The following is a 24,634-nucleotide window of genomic DNA, read 5'->3' as shown; positions in this document are numbered from 1 at the left end:
GTGTGTGCGTGTGTGTCCGTGCGTGCGCGCTAGCGTTTAGCCCCCCCACTTCTTTGGCCACAGCGGCGCTTTGAGTTTGCAAGCAGACAGACCTCGCCGCGAGACTGACGGGCAAACACACAGGTTGCCTGCGTCCTCCCCAAGGCGACTCTCTCTCTCGCTCTCTGGGTCCGAACAGGTGAGTTGCTTGTGCCCTCCTCTTTGCTCCCAAGCGAGCTGTTTTATTCCGCTCTTATTATACCTCGCCGGTCAATTGGCGTTGTGCTTTTCGCTAAATCTACATTGCTCGTGGTATAATCAACTTATGGGAGATTTTTTTTTTGCTTAAGCGCCTCTTCTTTTCAGACGTGATCCAAATCTGTAGGTTTAGGGAATTTCAGTTGCAGCCAGCCCGATCAGAGTTGAGCACGCGCGGCATATATAAGTTTACAATACGCACATGGGTATGAGCTCAACATGCGGCCACGGCAAACAGTTTCTGGCGAATTCACTCACTCTTTGCGTGCGTGCGTGAGTTGCGTTCATGCATAGCTGTGTGTAATTTTTTTTTCTCACAGAGAATATATACGCAAAGAGTGTGCGAGTCAAATACGAATTAACAGAAGGCAGGTTAGCGATGCGAGTGATGTCATTTGGTTATGGAAGTTATGAGTGTTATATTATTAACATGTTAATATAACGGGTGGTATAATTAATACTGCAATGTGAGAGAGCAAGCATGCGTGTAAGTCTCATGACAGGTCAGATTTTCGTGCGCCGAATTGGTTCATTGCACACATACAGCGTAGTATGTATTTCACAATCAAATTATCTACATATAGTGAAAACATTGATACGTATTTACTGAGTTAAATACGTACATTATTACTTTAAAATGATTGGCATGCGTCCACGACATATATTAGCACGTTTGGCTACGTACGGTGCGAAAGAAGTTCAACATGCATATCCATCTATTAGGGGGAATTATGATTTATTGTGATTTTTTTCTGACTCGTGAGTCGCAACGATTGCATCGAAGTTGCAGCAAATACATGCACTTTGTACACCGATTGTGTTCGTTTACTCGCGTATGCAACCACAAAGCCGTACATTTGTGAACACTTCACACAAAGACAAAGGTACCCCGTAAAGGATGGAACAGATTATCGGGACAAGTGCTGTTATCGAGCCGACACGGCAAACGAAGCGGTGGGTGGCCAACACCACACCCGGCCGCCTTTGTCTCCCCTAATTTATGGCTGAGTCGACCTACGGGAGGCCCAAGACCGGTACGAATATTTCGCCACTGTTATTGGTCGTGAGCGGGAATCGATCTCGCGTCGCCGGGTTCGTAGCGCAGTGCGCTAACCACTACTACACTACCACACACGTACACCGCAGTCTTCACATGCAACACGATGCTGTGTGTACCCACACACAACGCACGAATCATGCATGCACCCGAAATGCAATTCAATTACCGCTGCTTCAACAATTACCCACGTACTGAAAGTATATTTTTTACGCATATTTTGTTCTAATATTGTTCTTTATATTTGGATATTTTACACCAGAAACAGTACAATAAAATATCACGTTCACTGAGAGAGAGCAAATTTATTTTTGTAAACGAAAAAAAATGTTGAAATGTAATTTTTTTACTTAAATTGTACTCTAAGACACATACAAAAGTCATATTTTATTATATTCAAAGTAGTCACAGTGTGCTCTATAATAATACTATAAAAAGAGTACTTTGCGAAAACTCGTAAAAGCACATTGCAGTGCAAACCCGCACGCTACAACGCACACGACTTGTACGCGACACGCAGACAGCCACGGACTCTGTCCCATCGCCGACACGAGGTGGGATTGGTACCTGGGGGGCCACACGGGGCGCCAGTAGGCCTCGGCAAGGTAAGGTCATTTACCCTTTTTACCGGGTAAAAGGGTAAAGGTAAAGGTGTCGACGTGCCAAGGGGTAAGGTAAAGGGTAGGGTAAAGGTAGCTCGGAAGAATTACCCGGTAGGGTAAAGGTAGCGCGAACTATTACCCGGTAAATATGGTGCCTTGTTTACCGCTAGACGCTCCGTGGCGCAGTCCGTGGCCTCCATTTAATAAGTAATATTTTTTAAAACTTTTTTTTAAACACGCTTTTATTAAATGTACTAGTAATGTCAGAACTCCACGACTCCAGGAAGTGGCCCCGAAGCTTGCCATAACGTAAGGGAGCGTGGCCAATTACAGCCAACGTCAGTTGAGCATGGACAATTAGACCCAAGCCGAAACATAACAAATACAAAATAATGTTTACAAAAATATATATTTTATGATAGAATATAGTATTGTCATCAGTATGACATAAGTATAACGAGTTTGCAGTCGATACCACATTGGGAAGTGGGTTAAAATTGAGTTACAAGATTTGAGGATACGACAACAACGACAACAACAACGACAACAAGCGTGTAAAATCGGAATCATCGAGAGTATTCTATATGAATGAAGCGCTCTACCTTGTAGCATTTACCGTTATAAACCTTTTTCATGTGTAGTGCCCCAGTAATTACCCTGTAATCGGGTAATTTGTATGGGGTAGGAGTAAGAGGTAGGGTAAAGGTAGGTTCGTTGCTTTTTACCTTTATCCTTACCTGCTAAAGGGTAAAAGGTAGGGTAGAGTGGTTGTATTGTGGTAAGGTAAAAGGAAGGGTAAAGTAAGGCTCGTTGCTTTTTACCTTTTACCTTACCTTGCCGATGCCTAGGCGCCAGGTGAGAGGGCCCACACCACGTGAGAGGGCCCAGACCACGTGAGCTATTTTAACGCTCGCACACGATAAATGTCCAAGGTACGGAGGGAGAGAGAGAGACACTTGCAATTTTACAAACACGTTCGCTGTTAACACCGATCAGAGTAGCTTCTACATCTGCGGGGCCGCGTTCTATGGCCATTAAACAGACTCACACCCCTTCTTCGCGACCGACGCACACAAAACAACAACAACGACCAAAAAAAAGCATGCAAATGTAAATAAATACTTAGGCAAATACCGCTGGGATTAGAGTGTCGCATTTCACAGACGTTCCGTGCAGCTCACTACCTGCAGCGACCGTCGGTCTAAAAAAAAAGCCCCCACCCCCTTCACTATTCGCTGTATAAACAAACTCCCCCCCCCTCCCATTGAGCCCTGCCCGCGTTCATCTTCACCCTGTGTGTGACCAGCGTCGTGAAGTATGGTCGTATCGACCAAAAACATTCGCGATCGAGGTGTCGTGCGGAGGAAAGCCTTAATTCACTGGAGAATTGAGAATGGCTGCATGGGTTTGTCTAACCTTGTGTGTGTATGTCTGTTGAACTTCGTCGGGACCGTACGTAGTCAACCGTGCTAATGAGAGATGCGAGGGACGGACAATTAACTAAACGCAGAAAAGCAGTTCTAAAGAAATTCGTTTTCAAACTCTGGTTTAAAAGTGCATATCGGAAGGAAGAGAGCGTTCCAGACGGCCGCAGAAGCGCATCTGTGAAAGCGCAGCGCGATGCGGTGACCGTCTTTGTTCGATGGCGAGCCTCGGTAGATAACGTCCATGTGTGCGTGTGTGCCAGTGTTGACGTGAGACTTTAAAAAAAATCTTGACACGTCCCAAAGTGGAGATGGAACGATGCAAATATAGCTGGCGTGCAGATGCGAAGGCGGATTGGTACATCCCATCGCAGGGCCGCGAGAGATGGCGACGGCTTTGGGAGATCTTGATCCAGCAGTGGATTGATCATGACTGTTGGGGATGAATAGTGGCTTGAGATTTTAGGAGACGTATCGGTGTCCGTCTACAGTGAAATAAATATTAAAATCTATACCGCAACGCTTATATTGTTGTAATATTTTTTTTTTATAGAATGCATGTTCAAAGAAGTTCAACATTCATTTTATTAAAGCATCACAATCGTAAGGATTGCTCATTGGCTTATAATAAACACTGACAATTTCAATATAAAATGATGCACAGACCTTTCGTCGTCAGTTCACTATTGGATGCGACTCCCCCTACGCACGTATCGTTCGTAGCGTCGTTGACCATACTTCACCACGCTGGTCAGTGCAGGTTGGTGAACGCTAGTTCCAGAATCGACTCAGGATGTCACTCGCCACTAACGTTAACCGAGGATCGAACTCAAGTAGTCGCGCTTATAGCGGAGTGCGGTAACCACTGTGCCACCACTCCCCCCCCTCCATGCCTCCTTCCCCCCACGGCACTTTATATTGCAGAACAATTTGGCGTTTAGGAAAATTAGCATCAGATTCGTGACTCAATGTTTGAGCAAGGTCGTGTTTTTTTAAAACGCTGGGTTATTCCTTTTTATATACTGTACACGTTTGTACCGAACAAAAAAGTTAATTTTGGAGATGATAAACAGACAGCTTCGCTTCATGAAAGCTCATCATCATAATCATCAGCCATGATCAATCTACTGCTGGATGAAGGTCTCCCCAACCCATGTTACAGCGATCCTGCGGTGTAACAATTCTACTGAGTTATCGTCCCTCCACACGAAATTAATTCATCGCTCCGTCTCCACGCTGGGTATCATACTAATAACACCTCCTGCCATTCCTTGCAGGGCAGTGTTCTTCGCAGATGTGCCGAGTTGTCGTTACGCATGTACGCATGTTCTAGGTACGTATGCTGAACTTCTTTCGCACCGTACGTCGGAAACCGTGCTCATCGGAGGTGCGGGGAAAGGTCAGCGGTGACGAAGGGCACAGTGCACCGCTTGCTATGATGCGGCTGTCTCCATCAGTCACAGCTTTCATAACTCCACGCCCCCCTTGTTTTTAGCGATTACAATGTCCGTCCAGCCCCTTTGCAGTCAGTCTCACTCCACCTTAAGCAAGATTCATTTCAATGTTGACGTAATTGTTCTCAATTAGCGGCGGGAACATATACAGTAAACTTCGCAGCCACAGGGCTTCGTTTCCCACTCTGTAGTTTCATTGCATTTCATTTCGTGGCTGGGATAGTCTGGGCATCTCCTAGGACGGCCCAGCATGAAATAAAGCTGTTGCGGCTAAGTAGCCCATCGCCACTGGGCATGTGCTGTTAAAGAGAGTCATGGGTAGATGAATATATAATCGGAACTCCGTTCCGTGTCTCACATTTAAATTTTGGCCAAAATACCTCGTGGGACAGTGACGCGGCCCCGCGCTAGCGCGTTTGCCGTTTACTGCAGAGGTTGGCGGTTCGAATCAGCGAGCCGCCCTGAGTATCACTGCGGGTGTTTCACCCGTGCAAATACGAGCCACGTGCTTCACAGTGGACGTTACAGATTCCGATGACGTCAATCGAAATGAGTAGGCCGCTGCGTGCTGGCGTCACTGTCCAAATTTGGCAATTAAAAAAAATACACCGCAAATGACTCCCTTGCGATTACGCAGAGCAACATCGAGCCTGTTGTGAAACCACTGCAGACTGTGTCTGTGAAACCTCACGCCTTCGCGACAACCCTGCGCTCATAGAATGGCACGGATGCCAAATGGACTAAATCCAAGAGGATCCACGGTGGCTATGAGATGTCAACTACCTCGCCTGCTATACAAGGGGCCGTGGGTTCGATTCCCGACCCTGACGCCTGCTGTATATTTGGAGTTTGCGGTGTCTGTCTCCCCCGTGGTCGCGTTGTTCCATCCTCATTTAGAATCAACATCACACGTTTAGAGAGTATTTGGCTGCTATAAATGTCCACGTGTTGAGCCACTTCGTTGGGCTATCGTTTGTGGTCAGGTCGCCTCTTAAAAAGAGCTATATAGCTCAGTGGGCCCTACCTGGTAAAAAAAAAAATTATAGTTTTAAATCGTTATATTAATTATGCATATCAATACTTTTTTTTGAAGTCCATCGGTGTTTAAGAAAGCAAAACTATGGACCGGTTTCGACCTTCTGGGTCGCATCAGCAGTCACGCATGTCAAATACATGCAGCTGGTTTGCCAGATATTATTGGCCCAATGTACTCATTTGGGCGATTCAACAATTTCCACTGTTGTCATTGTGAAACAAGTCATAAGACCAATCAGCTAAACATATTTGTAGATATAACAGCAGTCCGCACTGTCTTTGGACGTGTCCGTCCGACCGACCGTCAGTCCGTCCATCCAGCCAGCAAAACTTTTTGTTTTGTATATAATATACAGAGTACATTCGTATGATGTGGCGATACAAATATCGTAGTTCTACTTATATTTGCTGTTGCAATTAATGTCGACCATGCGTACAGCTACTGGCAAGATAACGGCAGCCGGGTGTGTGCCGTATCAGCTTGAGTATGTGCTGGCGAGCAGCACTTACCCTTGCACGGCTGTAAGACTACATTGGTCATGAAGCCATTGTCCCAAAACTGGCTTATTGGTAGCACCCCAGGGAGCCAAATGCTCTCAATGATTTTATTGGAACCATTTGATCTCTATCACAAATCTGTATGATAGCAAGGTGCTGGTGGAATCTTTAAATCATATTTTTTTTGTTCAAAAAAAATTACACCCTAGTATGTCTGATGGAGATGTTTTTTTTATGAATACACTTGGTGTGAAATGAAACAGCGTTGGAATATAATAATTCAGATGAATAATGCGCGTTCCATCCCGGGATCCCAATGCGCAACGCATGAAACAAAGACATAACCGGGGTCAATCCAGCAAACTAAAGAGGGAAGGCCACTTTAAAGAGATGTGGTGTCAAAGCAGACTTGAATCTACCGACTCCGATTGCCTGATTTCAAGTGGCAAGGCGTCCCATGGCTTGGGTGCCACGCTAACAAAAGCCCGATCGCCAAAAGACATATGACATGAATTCGTAAGTGTGTGCATCTAGAACAAAGAGAAATATACTCCACGCGTTCTACTTACGGCGGATACTGCCCGCGGTGAGACAACGGTAGAAATTTCCACCCCTTTGGCTCATGAGCTCAATCACGTGGTGAGGCTGCGTATGTGCGTGTTGTTCTTGAACCCGGCGACCCGAGTTCGATTCCCGCTCACGGCCAATACCGGTGACGATTATCTGAACCGGTCCTGGGCCTCCCCTAGATCGACTCAGCCTCAGTGTGTAAGAATTGCTACTCGGGAAACAATTGCTACTCGAGAGACAAAGGCGGTCGGGCGTGGTGCTGGCCACCCACCCCCTCGTGCACCTTCCCGGCCTTCATAAGCGCTCGCGAACAGCCCTTGCCGCAACAGTCGGTTAAAGTCTACACGGGGGGATTGTTGTCTCTGTTGTTCCTGTGTGATGAGTGGGCCCTCCTGAGTGCGCCCGACCCACACTCGCGTCAAATCCTCCTCCAAGAGCTGCGCTCTCTCAGTGACTTCTCCTCGCGCGCTCTGCGATTGCTTCGCTCTAGGAGGAAGGGAGGGGGGGCGAGGTTGGGAATGCAGACAGAGTGAAGGCGAAACGGGTGGCGGGGGTACACAGAAGAGATGGGTCGAGTTTCCTCCTTCACATTCGTTCCAGGGACAAATCGCGTAGCAAAAATGAACGCGACATTTAGGGTTATGTTTCATATTCACTCGTCAAACGCCTCATCTCCTTCACGGACATATCCAGCCCCCATGGTGTAATGCGCCGCCACACTCGTAGCAGGACTGCGTGCGGGTGACGCGCGTGATTTGATGCTCGGAATGGCTATACGGGCAGTGGTGGACATTCCACATTACTGCGGCGGGGGTGAGTCTATCCGCAGGGCAACCGCCGTTGACTGCCCCACAACAATGGTACTTGTTTCATTCTCAACATCGGAGGGATGATGGTCTCCGATACAAGATATGAATTCGCAATCTTCCGATTGTGCTGTGTGTACGTGTGTATACTGCTCATGTATACTGTATGTATATACCGTGTGGAGAGCGGTAGTGCAGTAGTTATCGCACTGCGCCACGAACCAGGTCACCCGAGGTTCGATTCCTGCTCGCGGCCAACATCCGTGACGAACACTTTAACCGCTCCTCGGCTGCATCGATGGAGGCACTGGAGAGACAAAGGCGGCCGGGCGTGGGTCTGGCCAGCCACCCTTTCGTGTGCCGTGTCGGCCTTCACCCATGTCGGCGGTGCTCCGATTGGGAGTATCAACGTGCTCGTAAAAAAAACCACGCGAATTTTCGACGAGTTCTCGACGCGTCATCGCAAACTTTCGCTTGCCTACGTGAAAAGGTGGCGCGCGCTCGAGATGCAGAGCAGCGGGGTGTTCGTCACATCCCGGATAATTGCCGCACGGTAGACACGCCCGCCGCGCCTGCTTGGCCTGGCCTGCGCAGCGGCTTCCACCGTGCGTGTGCGTGCACGCGCGCGTGTCACGGGGCCTCCACAGAGTGCAGTAAAGCAGCCCCGGTGACAGCTTCTCAAATTTAGCAATCTTTGGAAGAACGTCATCAACCAGTCAGGGTGTTGACTGTTAAGTTAGCCGACTCTCTGTGTCGTATTGCATTATATTTCTAAGTTTACTAGGTCTGTTTTCTCTTTCATTTGTACCTGATGATGATTGCCTGTGTTACAATCGAAACGTCGTGTGCTATTATTAAATTGAATTTTTCTTTCTACGTTACTTTTCCGAAAGAACCAAAGAGTAAGTGTATCATGAGTAGAGGACCGGGGGTGGGTGGGAAGGAGGGGATACACACACACACACACATCAGAACCTGGTGAAGAACCTGAGTACGGCTGCTTGGGTTGTGGCCGAAACGTAGTGAGAATTTATTTTATTATGTTTTATTTTTATTATTTTATTATTTCCCTTCTGCGTGACTTTACCGAAAGAACCAAGAAGATGAATCCCTTCAGTCACGAAAGCTTTAAAAGGAGAAATGCGTTAACATCGTCGTCATCACCAGCGGCCATGCTCAATCCACCGCTGGTTGAAGACCTCCCCGAAGCTCAAACCGCCACGTGTCGCGATCCCCCGGGGAACACGCGCGCCGGTACTGATCTCATTATGCACCGTGGCGTACCTCACGGGTCCTCTTCCCTGTAGACGTAGCTGTCAACCCATGCGGGTTGACCCCGTATTCTTGTACAGGGAAGTTGAGTGTCTATGTCCATACGGCGTACAGCCGTTTCAATACGGGGAAAAACCAAATGGGTTGTCTGTTTGTGTTTCTCCCTTGTGATGGGACTTTGTAGGATGAACGATGAGATTCATAAGGGGCACGTGGTGACCAATAAGGTCTGAATTGGTCTGTAAGAAGGTAGGGCACTGATAATGGGTTGACAGGTTTGTGTATAACATCTCTATATGTTCGTCAATCGAATGCACGACAATGTGGATGGATGTATGCTGAACTTCTTTCGCACCGTACGTAGCCAACCGTGGTAATCGGGGGTGGATGTACAAAGCGAACGCATTCCAAGACGTTTGACAGCGTTGCGCAGATAGAACCCGCTGTAGATCAACATTGTTCAACATTACGCAGTGCATACACACTTACTATCATCATCATCATCATCAGCCACGGTCAATTCACTGCTGGATGAATGCCTCCCCAAGCCGTCGCCATCTCGTGCGATCCAGCGGTGCACGAACGCTCGTGAACAGATGTCATCGCTCCACCTCCTGGGAGGACGTAACCCCCCCCCCGTGCCGTTCCACTCCTTGGCTTCCACTCCGTTGCCATCCTTGACCAAGGGCTGTGTCGTTCCTTTCAGCGGCGCGTCCTGCCCCCCTACCCCCAACTCCACACCTTGTTCTTGATTTTAACAAACAACAACAACAAGCTTTTACTTCGAAGCCTCGAACAGCTCTTCCCGGCATGGTGACACGGGACCAGCGGTGGCGCGGTCGCCGCCTGTTGCCGATGTTCCCGGTTCGAATCCAGCGACCGCCCTGATAATTTCAGCAAGTTATATTCTTTGGGTCTTTCGGTCAAGTCACGTAGATAGGTTCAATGAAAATAACAAAAAAATTACGACGTTTTGAACGCTTGTATTGCGATCGAAACGTCGTCGTTTTTGTTATTCTCTTTTAACCTATCTACGTGACTTTACCGAAAGCCCCAAAGCATAGAATTCCTGCAGTCACGAAAGCTTTAAGTCAAGATGTATTTCTGAAAGCTTAGGTCGGGGTTCAAAATCTTCCACATTTACTCAATCGGGATTGTACGAAACAATCATCGCCCCCTACTGGCAGACTAATGCCCAAGGTCACTGTTTCACTTATCAAAATAATAATCCATCGTTCTCGTCTGTCACACACACACACACATAACATTACAGACTATTGGAGCAGGTGCTGTGAGCGAGCACCTATGAAGGTCGGTACGGCACACGAGGTGGTCGTTGGCCAGCACCACGCCGGGCCGCCTTTGTCTCCCTAGTGGCGATGTTGAAACACACACACGCATATACACGTAAAATAATATACACACACACGTGTGTAAAACGACCTTTCTACATATGCGTCGCGTTTGCATTGATTGCAGCTCAAGCACAAGAGGCGTTAGGATTAGGCGGAGGTACAGCCCCTCGGGGCTCCGTGTAATTATATATAATTATATATAGAGAGAGAGCGAGAGAGCCGTGCGGGCGAGGTGAGTGAGCCCAGAGCCCTCTTATCACACCGTGAGCACGGCAAGACCGCTCAGTGGGAGTTCTCCTGTCACCGTGAGCATGCCACGCGTGCATGCCGCGCGGGTTCGCTAAAGCGCACGGCTGCGTCACGGGGGGGCGGGGGGGCTCGGTGGTAGTTCTGTAGTGCGCAGAAGCACCCTTTTTGTTGGCGAGTATCATTAATACTACGACTGCTACTAGTAGAGAGCGGCGCAACTTGTTCGGTCGAAGTCTATCCAGAGGCGACACGCACACAATGTTGTCACACTATATAGTAGCATCGTAGGCTTGTTATTGTATTAGAGAGTCAGGGTAGTGGGGGGGGTCTCCACAGTCAGGGTGCTGTGTTCATTGATGCGGAAACATTGAGTGAACCCTCGGCACGAGTGCGAACGCAGCCTACATACAACAGATTGATTTGTATTCGTCACTCTACGTTAGGAGACTATTCGGCTCATGCGTGAATAGGAGGGGGGGGGGTTGAGCTGCAGTCATTCGCACAATGGGCAGGTTACAGGATACGAAGGGTCCGGAGGAGAGTGGCCGCTTGCCGCTGCGTGCGGTGTCAGGGTGAGCCAAGCGGACTGCATGGCGGGAGGAAGATTTATCCTCTGCACACCCCTGTGACGTAAGATATCTCTTTCTCTCCGGATTTTACTCTTGGTGTGTTTGTGTGTGAACACGTGGGATTTCTTTCGCGCCGTACGTAGCCACAGCCCTGTTAATCGGAGTTCTCTATGCGCTGAGAATGTACGTCTAATGTCGAACTTCTTTCGCACCGTACGTAGCCACAGCCCTGCTCATCGGAGGCGCTCTTCGTACGTCGACACATCTGCTATGACTAAGGTTCATTGCCCGAAACGTCACCGTATACACGTATTTACGTTTCGTAGCCAGTGTTGGTTGACGACAGAACGCGTTCAGTTTGTTGTGGTGCTGCTTGTCCGCCGATTGCAGCTGCCACTGTTTAGCAGTCGAGTAACTTTGGGGACAAAGTGGCCGCTGTTCGTTTCACGATCGAAGCGATGATCGATGATTATGTGAAGATGGGTAACGTCTTCTCGTTACGCGGGCGCGTGCGTCTGTTTGGTACTTTATGGAATGAAAGTTTGTCGAAATATATATTTCATTATTTGCGTACTGCGGAAGCGGCTCAAAGCAACCGCGTGGCATCTGTCAGTGCTAACGTGGTCTCGTTGAACTGCCGATTGACTTAATACATCGACTTTTGTTGTTGTTGTATCTAACGCGGCAGAATGTCTACGGCCGTTTGCGTGCTGCAGTGAGACTTCAACATTTCATTGTTCATGCAAATTGGGGGCGAGTTTACGAACAGCGTGACCCGTTTATAGATACGCCACCAAAGCAATCGGGAGGGAAACGATTGTTCAAGGCCTCTCTGCGCGTCTCCCACCGATCTCAAATACCTAACGTGTTCATTGTGATTTTAATACTCCTCTGATGCACTTTGTTTCAACATAGCCGGTGTGGTTCGCTTACAACACTCACTATACTTCGTTAGAGGTTAAGAAAGTAACAGGGCCATGATTATCTCAATGGGGTATGTACAATTGAATCACCTTTGTGTGTGTATGTGTACATACACGTGTATCGGAGTTCGTATGCACGGTCAACACCAATGACGAGTACCTGGTGCGGTGTGTAGTAAACATCGCCACTGGGGAGACAAAGGCGGCCGGAGGTGGTGCTGGCCACCCACTCCCTCGTGTGCTGTGCCGGCCTTCATAGGTGCTCTGAAATTCTGTTAAGGATACAGAGGGGATCTTTGTCTTGTAAATGTTGTGGGTTTTACTCCCCAACACACCGGCGTGATGAACTAGTAACGAATTTTCACGTTCTGTTTACGTGACAAACCTTACTAATTGGCTGTGTCGGGTGGTGGCGGGTTTAACGACATATTTATATATTTACGCGATTTAACCCCCCCAAAAAACCTTTCCATTATGGATCTTTGTCTTCTTCTTGGTTCTTTCGGTAAAGTCACGTAGAAGGGAAATAATAAAATAATAAAAATTAAACATTTTATTACGTTTTTTGTTTATTATTTTATAATGTTTTATTTTTATTATTTTATTATTTCCCTTCTACGTGACTTTACCGAAAGAACCAAGAAGACGAATCCCTGCAGTCACGAAAGCTTTAAATCGAAAGATCTTTGTCTTGTTTTCGTGCGTTTGAAAACGCGCTGTTCAGTCACGAAGGTGGCCTAGGGAGGTCATCGACTTGGATTGTGGCACAGAACCACGCTGCGAGTGCCTGCCGGGGCACACACACAGAGACGATTCAGGTTTACAAAGACATTCCAAGCAGCCGAAATTCTCTCGGTTTAAATAAATACTCATAATCGTTTATTTATTACGGCGAAATAAACCATTTTAAAATGTAGGCCTCAATTATTAGACGTACATCGTTATCGTGTATCCAACACTACATTTCTTTATGAGCTATCCGAAAACGCAGACTAAGTATATATTAAAAGTGTATTCTCTATCAGAACCTAACTTCAGCTATTGAATTCAACCTATTATTAATTGACATATTTGATAATACACAACCATTAATTCATTGCGCCTGTGTATTATTGGGGCCAAACATGACAATATATATACCATATATGTTACATTTATATATAATGTCAAGTTATATCATGTAACATATATCTAATGTACCGTAGTACAGTACATACTGCGGTCGTATACCGTATTTGAATACTACTATAATGGACCCCGCCATATGAATGTGGAACTTCCACCTCTAGTTCAGTGTCGTTGGCTATCGGTACTAAACAGAGGCCCGTCATGTCACTCAGTGCAAGAACGTCCATGCCAACACCAATAATTATAATCGATCTTCTTTGATGTTGTTGTTTTGCGCTGATGCCCCACGCAATCTCCCTCGTAAACCCGAGCCGGGTAACTGGCTACGCGGCACTTTCCGTCCAACAAATGTACCCCACGATTGCTGGGCTTGATGATTGCTCTCCGCCTTCACGCGTTCGTTTCACGGCGTGCGCTTTTGACGTTTGCCGATGAAGAATCGCGGTTTAAGAGGCGCAAAGGAATGTGCGCTTCGCGTGGCCACACTCGTTTATCTCTCTCACGGCTTTAGCGTCAGACTCCATGGGAGGCGAAGACTCGACTTGGCTCGCTGACGTTCTTGTATTTGTATTCGAAGATTGTATATGTGTGTGTGTGCACGACTTCTGTGAGATACTTTAAAGCAACGCGGCAAGAACGTTTAAGCTAAACCCCCGGGTCCGAAGAAACGAATTATCCTCGTGGTCGTTATTTTTGGAGGAACCTAAATGATTTATTTTCTTATTGTGTTCGTATTTTTCTACGTAATATGAAAGCATGGATTCAAGTACTGTGCATGTGTGTGCTTGATTCATCTCCCTTGGCGCTTTTATACAACACCATTACAATTGGCATCACTCCTAGTGAGGAATCTCTTTACTTGGTAAAATAAAAATAGTTTATTTTTTTGGTGTATTTGTTTCAGTGATTTGTTTACCCTTTTTATACTTTACACTCATATCGGTGTTTGTATTGTTTGGTGTTGTAACGTTCTGACCCGCCCCTACTGGGCATCTGTGAAAAATTGCTTTTTAGATCATCGGATTCCTCCAGTATTAATACAGATTCTGATATCTGAATCGATCCATGTGCGGGCATGGAGCTCACGAACCTACGCATAATTATTTGCTTACAGCACTTGCTCCAACAGTCTATGTAGGATACACGGGGGATCGTTGTCTTTGTGTGTACGTAGTGTATGCGGCGTGTGTGTTTTATGTATCTGTATGTTACTGCGTGTGTGTGGTTTGTTTGTAGTGTGGGGAGCGGTGGCGCAATGGTTAGCGCACTGGTGTTACTAACCCGGCGGCCCAAGTTCGATTCCCGCTCACGGCCACCACCGTGACCGATGCTGGGCCTCCCCTAGGTCGACTCAGCCTTCAATGAGTACCTGGCACGGTGTGCAAATATCGCCACTGGTGTGGTGGTGGCCACCGACCACCCGTGCGGGCCTTTAAAGGTGGCTCACTCACAACACTTGCCCCAAAAGTCTGTTGAGGTTATACGGGGGATATTTGTCTTTGTGTAGTGTATGTGTGTGAGTGTATGCCTATTAATATAATGCAAGTACATATACATATACATGCTGGTTTTAACAATAAGAAAAAAATGACGGCAGCCAAAAAAACAAAGAAGATGGCCCGCGCGAGTGCAGACGGAGCGATGGGGGGGGGGGGGTCAGTTCGTGCGGAGTCGCCGTGCCGCACTTCTCGAGTGCGAGACGAGGCGACGGCTTTGGCGAGACCTTCATCCATCGCTGCTGCTGCTGCTGCTGGTGTTAAATAGCAAGCGGCGGTGAGGTCGAGCGACCGAAGTAAATTCGACTGAAGCTGCTTTTTTGGATCTAGCCCAAATCCTATTACAGTTAAAGTAAATTGCTTTCGTCCGTACTCAAGACGGACTGAGCGTCCCTCTTATATAAGCGGTCATCGTCATCAACAGCAGCAGCAGCCATGGTCAGTCCAGCGCTGAAGGAGGTCCTTTCATCGCTCCATCTCCCTCGGTGTACGACGATTCGTCATCGGATGCGTTGCATTCATGAGCTAAATATTATTATTCCTGACCGCCGGTTCTTAGCGTCATAGGCAAATCAACGGAGCTCTGTAGACGTTGTGTGTACACGTGCGCGCTTGCGAACAGCACTCGCCCCAAACGCGTGTGTCAAAGGCGATCACGGGAGATCTTTGTCTTTGTGATGAAACGTGAGAGAGCGGTGGCGCTGTTGTTGGCGCGACACGCCACGAACCCGGCCACCCGAGTTCGATTCCCGCTCACGGCCACCAACACCCGCGACGATTATCTGAACCGGTCATGGGCCTACCTCTAGGTCGACTCGGCCTCAAATGAGCACCTGGTACGATGTGTAAACATCGCCACTGGGGAGACAAAGGCGTCCGGGCGTGGTGCTGGCCACCTCCGTTGTTATTTGACCATACCTCCCCGCGCTGGTCAGTGCGTGTTGGCGTACATGACAACAATGTGGGGGGGGGGGGGGGTTCTGCTGCAGAAGCTTTTAAGCGTCGCGTTGAACGCTTCTTTGTTTTACCGAGACTGCGCTGACGATCGCCGCCACTTAGTGGACCAAGTAACTTGCCTCCCGTTGAATGCGCGTCGACGGTGAAGGCTGGAAACCCCCGCGAGGAGCAGGCCCCACAACATGCGTCTCCTGCACGGAGTGCAACTTGACGCTCGCATTGCAGTCGACACGGACGGAATACGAAACACACAACGGCGATGTAGCAAACGCGATGGGGCGTTCGTAGAGGAGACGCGTTACATTTGAATCTCAACCGCGAAATCATGATTTTGATCCGTAAAGTAGTAGCCCCATGAGAAACGAAACACTTCACACGCCGGTCGACACTGCCTTAAAAAAAGATGGTAACCGAAGGTTTTTCGCGCAATGGGTTATGTGCTACTGAAGAAGGTCAATTGCTCGAAACGTTTCTGATTCTATTTTTTTAACTTAAGGCCGCAGGATTGTTGGCAAGTGTATTGAGCATTTGTATTTATTTATAACAATGATCAATCCACTGCTGGATGAAGGCGTCCCCAGGCCGCCTCCATCCCACCTCCGATGAGCACGGTTGGCTACGTACGGCGCGAAAGAAGTTCAACACATAGGTACATACTTACACACATATTGACTAGGGTCCTTTGTTCTAAGCGTTTAACGGGGACTTGTTCCACGTTCGTGTACTGCATGTATGAACAGGCGCGTGCGTAGTCGATCTATACACATTATGTACAATACATAATACAGATAATGCATTATATTTGCTGTTCTAATGATACTCGTGAATTACCAAATGCGCCATTGTTTCTATAACTATTATTTAAGATATACTACTGAATAGAGCCCAGTGTAATATACAACGGTGTTTGTATTTGTATAGCGACTAAAAGCGATCATGAACATATGGCTGCAGTATTTATATATAGAGAGAGAAACATCCCCCGTGTAGCCTTAACTGACTGGTGGGGTAAGTGCTGTTAGCGAGTAGCAGCAGCAGCACCTATGAAGGCCGGCACGGCACACGAGGGGGACGATTGGTCACCGCCACGCCCGACCGCCTTTGTCTCCCCTCCCGTTGCTGCAACGGATGTAATAATCCACACAGCAGCACCTGCATCTACACCACACATCACCTATACCATCCATACCACACACGGTGAAGCAATGTGCAGATATACAACACATGCCACGTTCACCGCTCGTCTTAGACTAAAGCCCTGAGAGATGCATGATCCCGTATGCGTCTGAGAGGCACATACATCGCTGCAATTATAAATGTGTAAAGCGACGAAGGCGGGTGAGAGTGATGCGTACACCGGGTAGAGATTATGGCGATGCAATCAGCTGGCGTCCAGGTGCAAGGTGGATTTAATTAATCGCCGGATCGCTTAGAGAGACGACCGCGACTTGGGCAGGCCTTCGTCCAGCAGTGGATACATCACGGCTGCTCGTTAAGATGATGGTGGCGATGATGATGAAAACAAATAGGCGGATAATTGAAACAAATCTCAGTTGAGCTTTATAGATGATGTACAGAAAGTCGCACTATTATCGAGATTTGTATCCACACCGTACATGAAGAAGAACAATGTTCGGCTTGCACGCGTGGCTTATGCTGTTTGTACCACACAGCCCTTACATTAGAGAGTCCAGAATAGGCTTGGCAGGTGAGCATCGTTTGTTGTGAATGCGTGAGTGATTATCAATTATTCAGAGCCCTTGTTTCCCATCACGTCGTGTCGGTCATGTGCGGGGGGGGGGGGGGTGATCATACTTCACCTCCCTGGTCATTGATAGTGGGTGAAGGGGTTACTCGAGACCGGTTCAGTTATCACTCGCCACTGATATTACCCGTGGCAGGGAATCGAACTCAAGTGAGGCTGCTTCGTAGTGGAATGCACGAACCACCGCGTATTGTGAGCTTAAGTACAACGCTCGGTCACCTTTGTCTCCCCGTCGCTGCATTACGGACTGATTTAAGGCCGAGTAGACCTACAGGGGAAGCCCAGGACAGGCTCAGATAACCACTTGTCACTGATGTTATCTGCAGCCGGGAATCTAACTCTCTTGGCCAGGATCAAAGCGATGTGCGCTAACCACTGCGCCACCACTCCCCACGTGTGTGTGTGTATATTTATACAGCGGCACGTGCGTCCTCCCGCATAGCGAATACTCAGAGCAACATCCCAAGCGGTGTTAGCGAGTCCCTATTGAGCAAGGCCAGTCGACGTGGGGTAAGGGCCAAGATAACTTAAGCGAACGTGGTCTAAACCATGCCAGATTTGTCTATCCAGTGCTCCAGGTCCTCATTTAAGGTCGAGTCGATCTAGGCGAGGGACAGGGTATGTTCAGTTAAACACCACGTGCCCACTGATGATGGTTATCCGTGACCGGGAATCTACACAGCGGGGCAGCCGGGGCTCGTAGTGCAGTGCGCTAACTACTACACCACCGCTCCCCACACTTACATACAAGACACAGATGCCCCGTACATCCCTAACAGACTGTTGTGATAAGTCGTGTTCACGAGCACCTAGTAAGGCCGGAAAGGCGGGTTGCCAACACCACGCCCGACCGCCTTTGTCTCCCCAGTGCTGATGTTTATACACCGCACCGGGTACACATTGAAGACTGAATCGATCGGGGGAAGGCCCGGAACCGGTTAAAATATTCGCCAATGTCGTTGATCATTCACGCGTACACATACACAGACTCACACACACACAGACTCACACACATACACAGACTCACACACACACAGACAGACTAACATACACAGACTCACACACACACACATACACAGACTCACACACATACACAGACTCACACACATACACAGACTCACACACACAGAGACTCACACACACACAGACGTGCACACACACAGGCATACAAACAAAGGCAAAGACTTACAAAGACAAAGATCCCCCGTATAGGCTTAACAGACTGTTGGGGCAAGTGCTGTTATACAGCACCCATGTAGGGACGGCACGGCACACGAGGGGTGGGTGGCCAGGACCACGCTCGGCCGCTCTTGTTTCCCGAGTGACGATGATTTTACACAGCGCACCAGGCACCCATTTTATGCTGAGTCGACCTAGGGGAGGCCCAGCACCGGTTCAGATAATTGTCACTGGACACACAAAGATCTCCCGTATAGCCTTAACAGACTGTTGGGGCAAGTGCTGTTTGCGAGCACCTATGAAGGCCAAAACGGCACACGAGGAGGTGGGTGGCCAACATCACGACCGGCCACCTTTGCCTCCCTAGTGGCGATGCTTTTACACACCGCACACACACTCGGACTCACACGCACCAACGCACACACACGGGCATGCACACAGACGCAGCAGCACACACAGACTCACACACGGACGTATACACACACTGGCATACACACAGACGCAGCACACACACAGATGTACACAAACAGACGTACACACACACGGGCATACACACAGACGTAGCACACACACAGAGACTCACACACACACAGACGTACACACACACTGGCATACACACAGACGCAGCACACACACACAGACTCACACACACACAGACGTACACACACATGGGCATACACACAGACGTAGCACACACACACAGACTCACACACACACAGACGTACACACACACTGGCATACACACAGACGCAGCGCACACACACAGACTCACACACACACAGACGTACACACACACGGGCATACACACAGACGTAGCACACACACAGAGACTCACACACACACAGACGTACACACACACTGGCATACACACAGACGCAGCACACACACACAGACTCACACACACACAGACGTACACACACATGGGCATACACACAGACGTAGCACACACACACAGACTCACACACACAGACGTACACACACACTGGCATACACACAGACGCAGCGCACACGCTGTGTACGCGAAGGGAAGTAATGTCTGGCGACTGTCACACCTGCACATGGGTTCGTGTCCGTGTATTGAGACTGGGCTAGCCACGATATGGTAATGATATGGTCCACGATAATCGTATCGTATGTTTTTTGTTGTTGTCAAATCATGTTGTCGTGATTATCGCTGGTGCACACTTTTTGCTTAATTCTTTATTTACGGACACCATGCATATGCAGAAACATGCACGACCTAACAAACTCACCGTTTTACGTTGGAATTAAGTATCGTTTCCCGGTGTAATTCACAGCTTGACGATTATGTGACGTGGAAAGTTCGGATTCTAACTTTGAATGTTTAGTGAAGTTTTGACATTGACAGCAAGTGCGTTATTAGCGTTGTGGATTGTAAACGTACAATGATTAGACGACATACATGGCAAGGCTGAAGTTGAGTGAACTGCAGTTGAATTCACTTTTACTTGTATATTGGTACTGGAACAGCAAAACACAAACGATCAAATAACAACATTGTAAGATACAATTACAAAGCTATGCGAAATTGGTATCGCGATAATCGTCATATCGCGACATCGTATCTTGAACACGATATCGCGACAACCCCAATTGAAAAAAAGGCTTCAGTCGTTCACCTCTCCATAGCCTTCGTGTCTGTGCTCTGAAGGGTCATTGCCCGAAACGTCGCCTTATCCATGTGGTTTTTTTTTTCTTCTCTTCCCCATTCCATACCTGTCAACCCCTTATCAGTACCCTGCCTTATTACAGACCAATTCAGACCATATTGGTCACCCCGTGCCCTTATAAATCTCAACGTTCAGCCGACAAAATCGCATCACAAGGGAGAAGAAACACAAAGTCAAAACAATGTTTTGCCCGTACGCCGTGTGGACCTGAAAACGCAATTTCCCTGCACAAGAATGCGGGGTAATCCGTACGGGTTGACAGCTGTGCTATCCGGGCAGCAGCGGTCATCGTGTTTGATCGCCACTGCCAATGCGGCACCACAAGACCACAACCCAACACGTTCCCCTCGAGTCCCGCAGTGACCGCGAGAGCTGTCGTGGTGTCACGCCGTCTCGCGTCTCGCGCCGCTCAACTCGCAATTCGCGTGACGCCGGCTCGACTCCCATCTCCTGGCGCGGGGTTAATTGAAACAATGGTGCAGGTTTGATTTGTGTTCTTTTGTTGTTGTAAATCCACCCCATCATAGATAGTCAGTGAACTCGTGCGTGCAGTGGAGTGGGGTAAAGTGTGGGTGCTCCCATCTCGTCTATGAGGCGTCTGGCCAGCATGAGAGGTAAAATGCCCTCTTATTATAGCAGCGGTCGGGCAACCAGAATAACAAGAAGAAGAGACTTTTTTTTCTTCCCCGTTCGGTAAAATAAAATAAAAACCTCAATATTTCAAGAGCTCACAATGCAACGTGAATACGAGGCGGTGTGTGGTCCATAGTTTAAAAAGAAAAAAACTTCTCACGAAGCAGCTCCATAAAGAGCCATGTTTACCGACTCCCTGCTTTTGTAGGGAGAAAGTCGCGTCCAGAGCTCTCGTTCATAGAGGACCCTTCAGCCAGACGTCGCGTGGGCAAGACATTTAAGGGCTGCCCCACTTCCACCTGCAGTGCGCGACATCGGCAGGTAGACATCGTCACGAACGTGTGCGGACTCGTCTCCTCGTCATCGGCCCGACACACAAAGGGATTATTATCCTGGCTGTCTCGGGCGAATCCACACACACACGCGCGCACACGCACACACACACGCACGTGCGGCGTCGGCCGTCACTGTGGTCTGTACAGTGCAATACACATATATACAATACGTTTTCAATATATACACAAAGAAGATTCGTCCGTATAGCCCTGGAGCAAGTGCTGTCAGCGATAACCTGTGAAGGCCGAAACGGTACACGAGGGGGTGGGTGGGTGGCCAGCACCACGCCCGGTCGCCTTTGTCTCCCTTGTGGCGATGCTTACACACACACACCGGATTGTTCGGATTATAAGGCGCACACCCCCCCCTTCCACACCACCTGTATCTTACAGAAAAGTTTGGTCGGGGGAGGGGGCTTATAATCCGGTAGCTGTGTGGACGTGAGTGGCCAGAGCTGTGTAAACTTGAAACCGGGCACCAGTTTAAAGTGAGCCTCACTTTATCTCCCCATGCAGTGCTGATGTTTGCACACCGCACCGGCTACTAATTTGGGCTGAGTCGACCCACGATAACAGCCCAGGAACGGTTCCGATATTCGTCACAGATGTTGACCGCGAGCGATAATTAATCGAACCCTCCCTTGGCCGTGCGGGCGTCGGTAGCCCAGTGCGCTAACCACCGCGCCACCGCTCCCCCACGTGTGAATGACACACACACACAGTGAGTGTACCTGTACGGAGCACACAAACGCGCATCGGAGATGACTCTTTCGAAATGTGCCCACGAATATTACTTTGACTCTGAATTTTAGTTTAGTATTTTTTTCGTCTCATTTGAGTCGGTGTATTAAATGTAAAGGTCTTACCTTGATTATGTAATAATCGTACCGTGTATTGACGATATATATAGTAAGATACAACACAATAGGACGGGCTTGAGTTGAATATGATTATTAGGTCTATCCCCACAGAGGTTTATTGAGCTTTGGAGAATAGTTGCCCTTTCTCTTTGAGTTCAGTACATACAACTATATATAGGACTAATAGGTGCGTATGTAACATAGTCATATAACCCTATAATTACATTACTTTAAATAGAGCGCTTTAATGTCAATAATTCAATAAAGTAAAACAATTATATACTGTACACACATTGTAAATGTTTGATATGTACTGTATTGCGTAGGCCTATAATCGGAATATAAATACAAAGATCCCCCGTATAGTCTTAACAAAATGTTCGGGAAAGTGCTGTTAGCGAGCACCTATGAAGGCCGGCACGGCACACGTGGGGGTGGGTGGCCAGCACCACGCCCGGCCGCCTTTGTCTCTCTCGTGGCGATGTTTACAGAACGCACCAGATTTGAGGCTGAATCGACCCACAGGAGGTCAAGGATTGGTTCAGTTAATCGTCACCGCTGTTGGTGCCCTTGAACGGGGATCGAACTGGAGTCGCCGGTGTATTAGTGCAGCGTGCTAACCGCTGCACCACCGCTCCCCAGTATAACACACGCGCCGTCAAACAACACAGCCTCGGGTTTTGTAAAAACCTTGAAGGTAACAGTTTTACGAATCGAGTAATATTTCCAAGTTAAAATGCAAACCCTTGCCAGTGCACGTGGCAGTGTATACTTCAGCTCTCGACTGCATATATACCTACGTTTGCTTGCGATTTCGAAACAAATTACTTACGCGCACAAATCTAATATATTTTTGGCGTTGAGTATTTTTACAAATCAGGTGGGGTATGTTTTGTCTTATCCGCGTTTGAAAAGAGATACACACACACACGGCTGATGCGTTGCGACATATGTGTTGTAGACTGTATGACAATCCAGTAATTGCTTATCTGGCAACATTCGTTTCAACAGGCCTCAACTCTGCTGATGACACCCAGAATGTTGAAACCAAGGCCAGAGCTTGCTCGCTTAAACAAATACTGCTGAAGGATAACATTGGTCTGGTCTGATGGACTGAAACATATATACATGTATTCATATATATGCTTATTTAAATGGTGATTCAAGCAATGCGGGGCGCCCTTTGATTTCAGATGCAACTCAAAGTATCGTCTGGTAACTTAGTGAGCAATGCCTTACACGACTGGGTCAGTACCAATGTTTGCAGATGATTCCACCAACACCTCGCCATCGCTTCCTTCCTTCTGCCTAAATTTCGTGGTTGCTGTTGTCGGCAGCCCGGCGCTTCAAAGTGGTTCGCTCTTACAGCCGCGTCTTGCTTACACATGTGGGATGATCCATGTATAGATACCCCATTGAGTTCGAATGCCCCTCTTTCATCTCAAGTAGCTGATTGAAGATTGTGAAAGCGATGGCTCCGTATCTTGCAGAGGAGAGAGTTGGATTATTATTTTAATAATCGAATTGCGATTGGGGGGGGGGGGGGCGTTGTCGAAGCTCTGCAGTGAATGTTTTTTTTCTATATAATTTCTCCTGATTTTGGAGGGGTATCTATAAATGGATCGCCTTATATCTAACCTAATATATGAACTCTACAATTATATGCAGCTGCATTTCTACGTGAAATCAAATAAATGTAGTGACGTTTCAGAACGCATTTGCTCCACGACGACGACTCTCGTCATTATTTGTGCGTCATGTTCGAGCATTCTATTACATTTGCGTGCTTGCCTTTAACACGTGGCACCTCCATCAGCGTTCATTTAAGCAAAGCCTGGCCGCTGATGAGACACTCTGTGCCAAAACCCGCGGTGCAGGGCTTGCCTGCACCGAGTCGATTGCTTGCTGGCATTACGCACTCGCAGAAGGCCAAGCACGGGGCCTCTGGGAGTCGTGTTTGTTGGCGAAGGATGCGTTGTTCGCGTACCTATTTGGGTGCTTACATTCGTTTGCGTCGTGCGCACATTCACGACGCGTTTTTGAATTTTCCGCTCGGCCCGTCGATGGTGAATGGCCTTTTGATGGCCTCCGCCGTCGCCGCTGCTGCTGCAGTGGCCTGTAGCTGGATGTGTACGCCGACTTTGGCTCCGGATGAAAGGTATCGATTGGCTATTGTTTCGTGCGCACTCGTGAACAAGAGCCCGCGCGCGTTGTCCGTGCGTGTCGTGTGTATTCGCCGCGCGCTTCGTCGCCCCGTTTGGATGTTCCACGCGGACAACAACAGCAACAACAACAACAGCAAAAACAACAACAGCAGCAACAACAGCAAGCACCTTGGATGCGTCGAGCGGGCGCGAGCGGTGGCACAGTGGTTAGCACCGCTATGCGCTAGAAACCCCCGGCGACCCCAGGTCGATTGCCCGGTCACGTCCAACAGATGCCATTGATTGACGAATGGTAGCATGAACACGTCCTCTTCACTTCCCCCCTCTCCTTCATCAACCCGCGCTGACCAGCGTGGTGAAGTATGGTCAAACAC

The 24,634-nt window shown here is 48.2% G+C and overlaps 2 protein-coding genes across 4 annotated transcripts in view; both read left to right on the top strand.

Moving 5' to 3' along the window:
* Positions 1-24,634, top strand: part of LOC144943931 (fibulin-5-like) — a 610,861-nt gene that overhangs the window by 463,579 nt on the left and 122,648 nt on the right. The window lies entirely within an intron of this gene.
* The window catches only part of LOC144944110 (homeobox protein otx5-like), a 38,561-nt gene continuing 14,025 nt past the window's right edge, over positions 99-24,634 (top strand). For 2 of the 3 annotated variants that reach the window (XM_078872185.1, XM_078872181.1), the window contains exon 1: positions 99-178. The gene's annotated coding sequence lies outside the window, so the exon portion shown is untranslated. Of the gene's footprint in view, positions 179-10,983; positions 11,190-24,634 lie in introns of those variants that run through there. The other variant, XM_078872183.1, reaches the window with a different exon arrangement.

This window comes from Lampetra fluviatilis, chromosome 33 (assembly GCF_964198595.1).
Source record: "Lampetra fluviatilis chromosome 33, kcLamFluv1.1, whole genome shotgun sequence".
Lineage (NCBI taxonomy): Eukaryota > Metazoa > Chordata > Hyperoartia > Petromyzontiformes > Petromyzontidae > Lampetra > Lampetra fluviatilis.
Note: the sequence above shows the minus strand (reverse complement) of the source record. Positions and strands in the feature narration are given on the sequence as shown.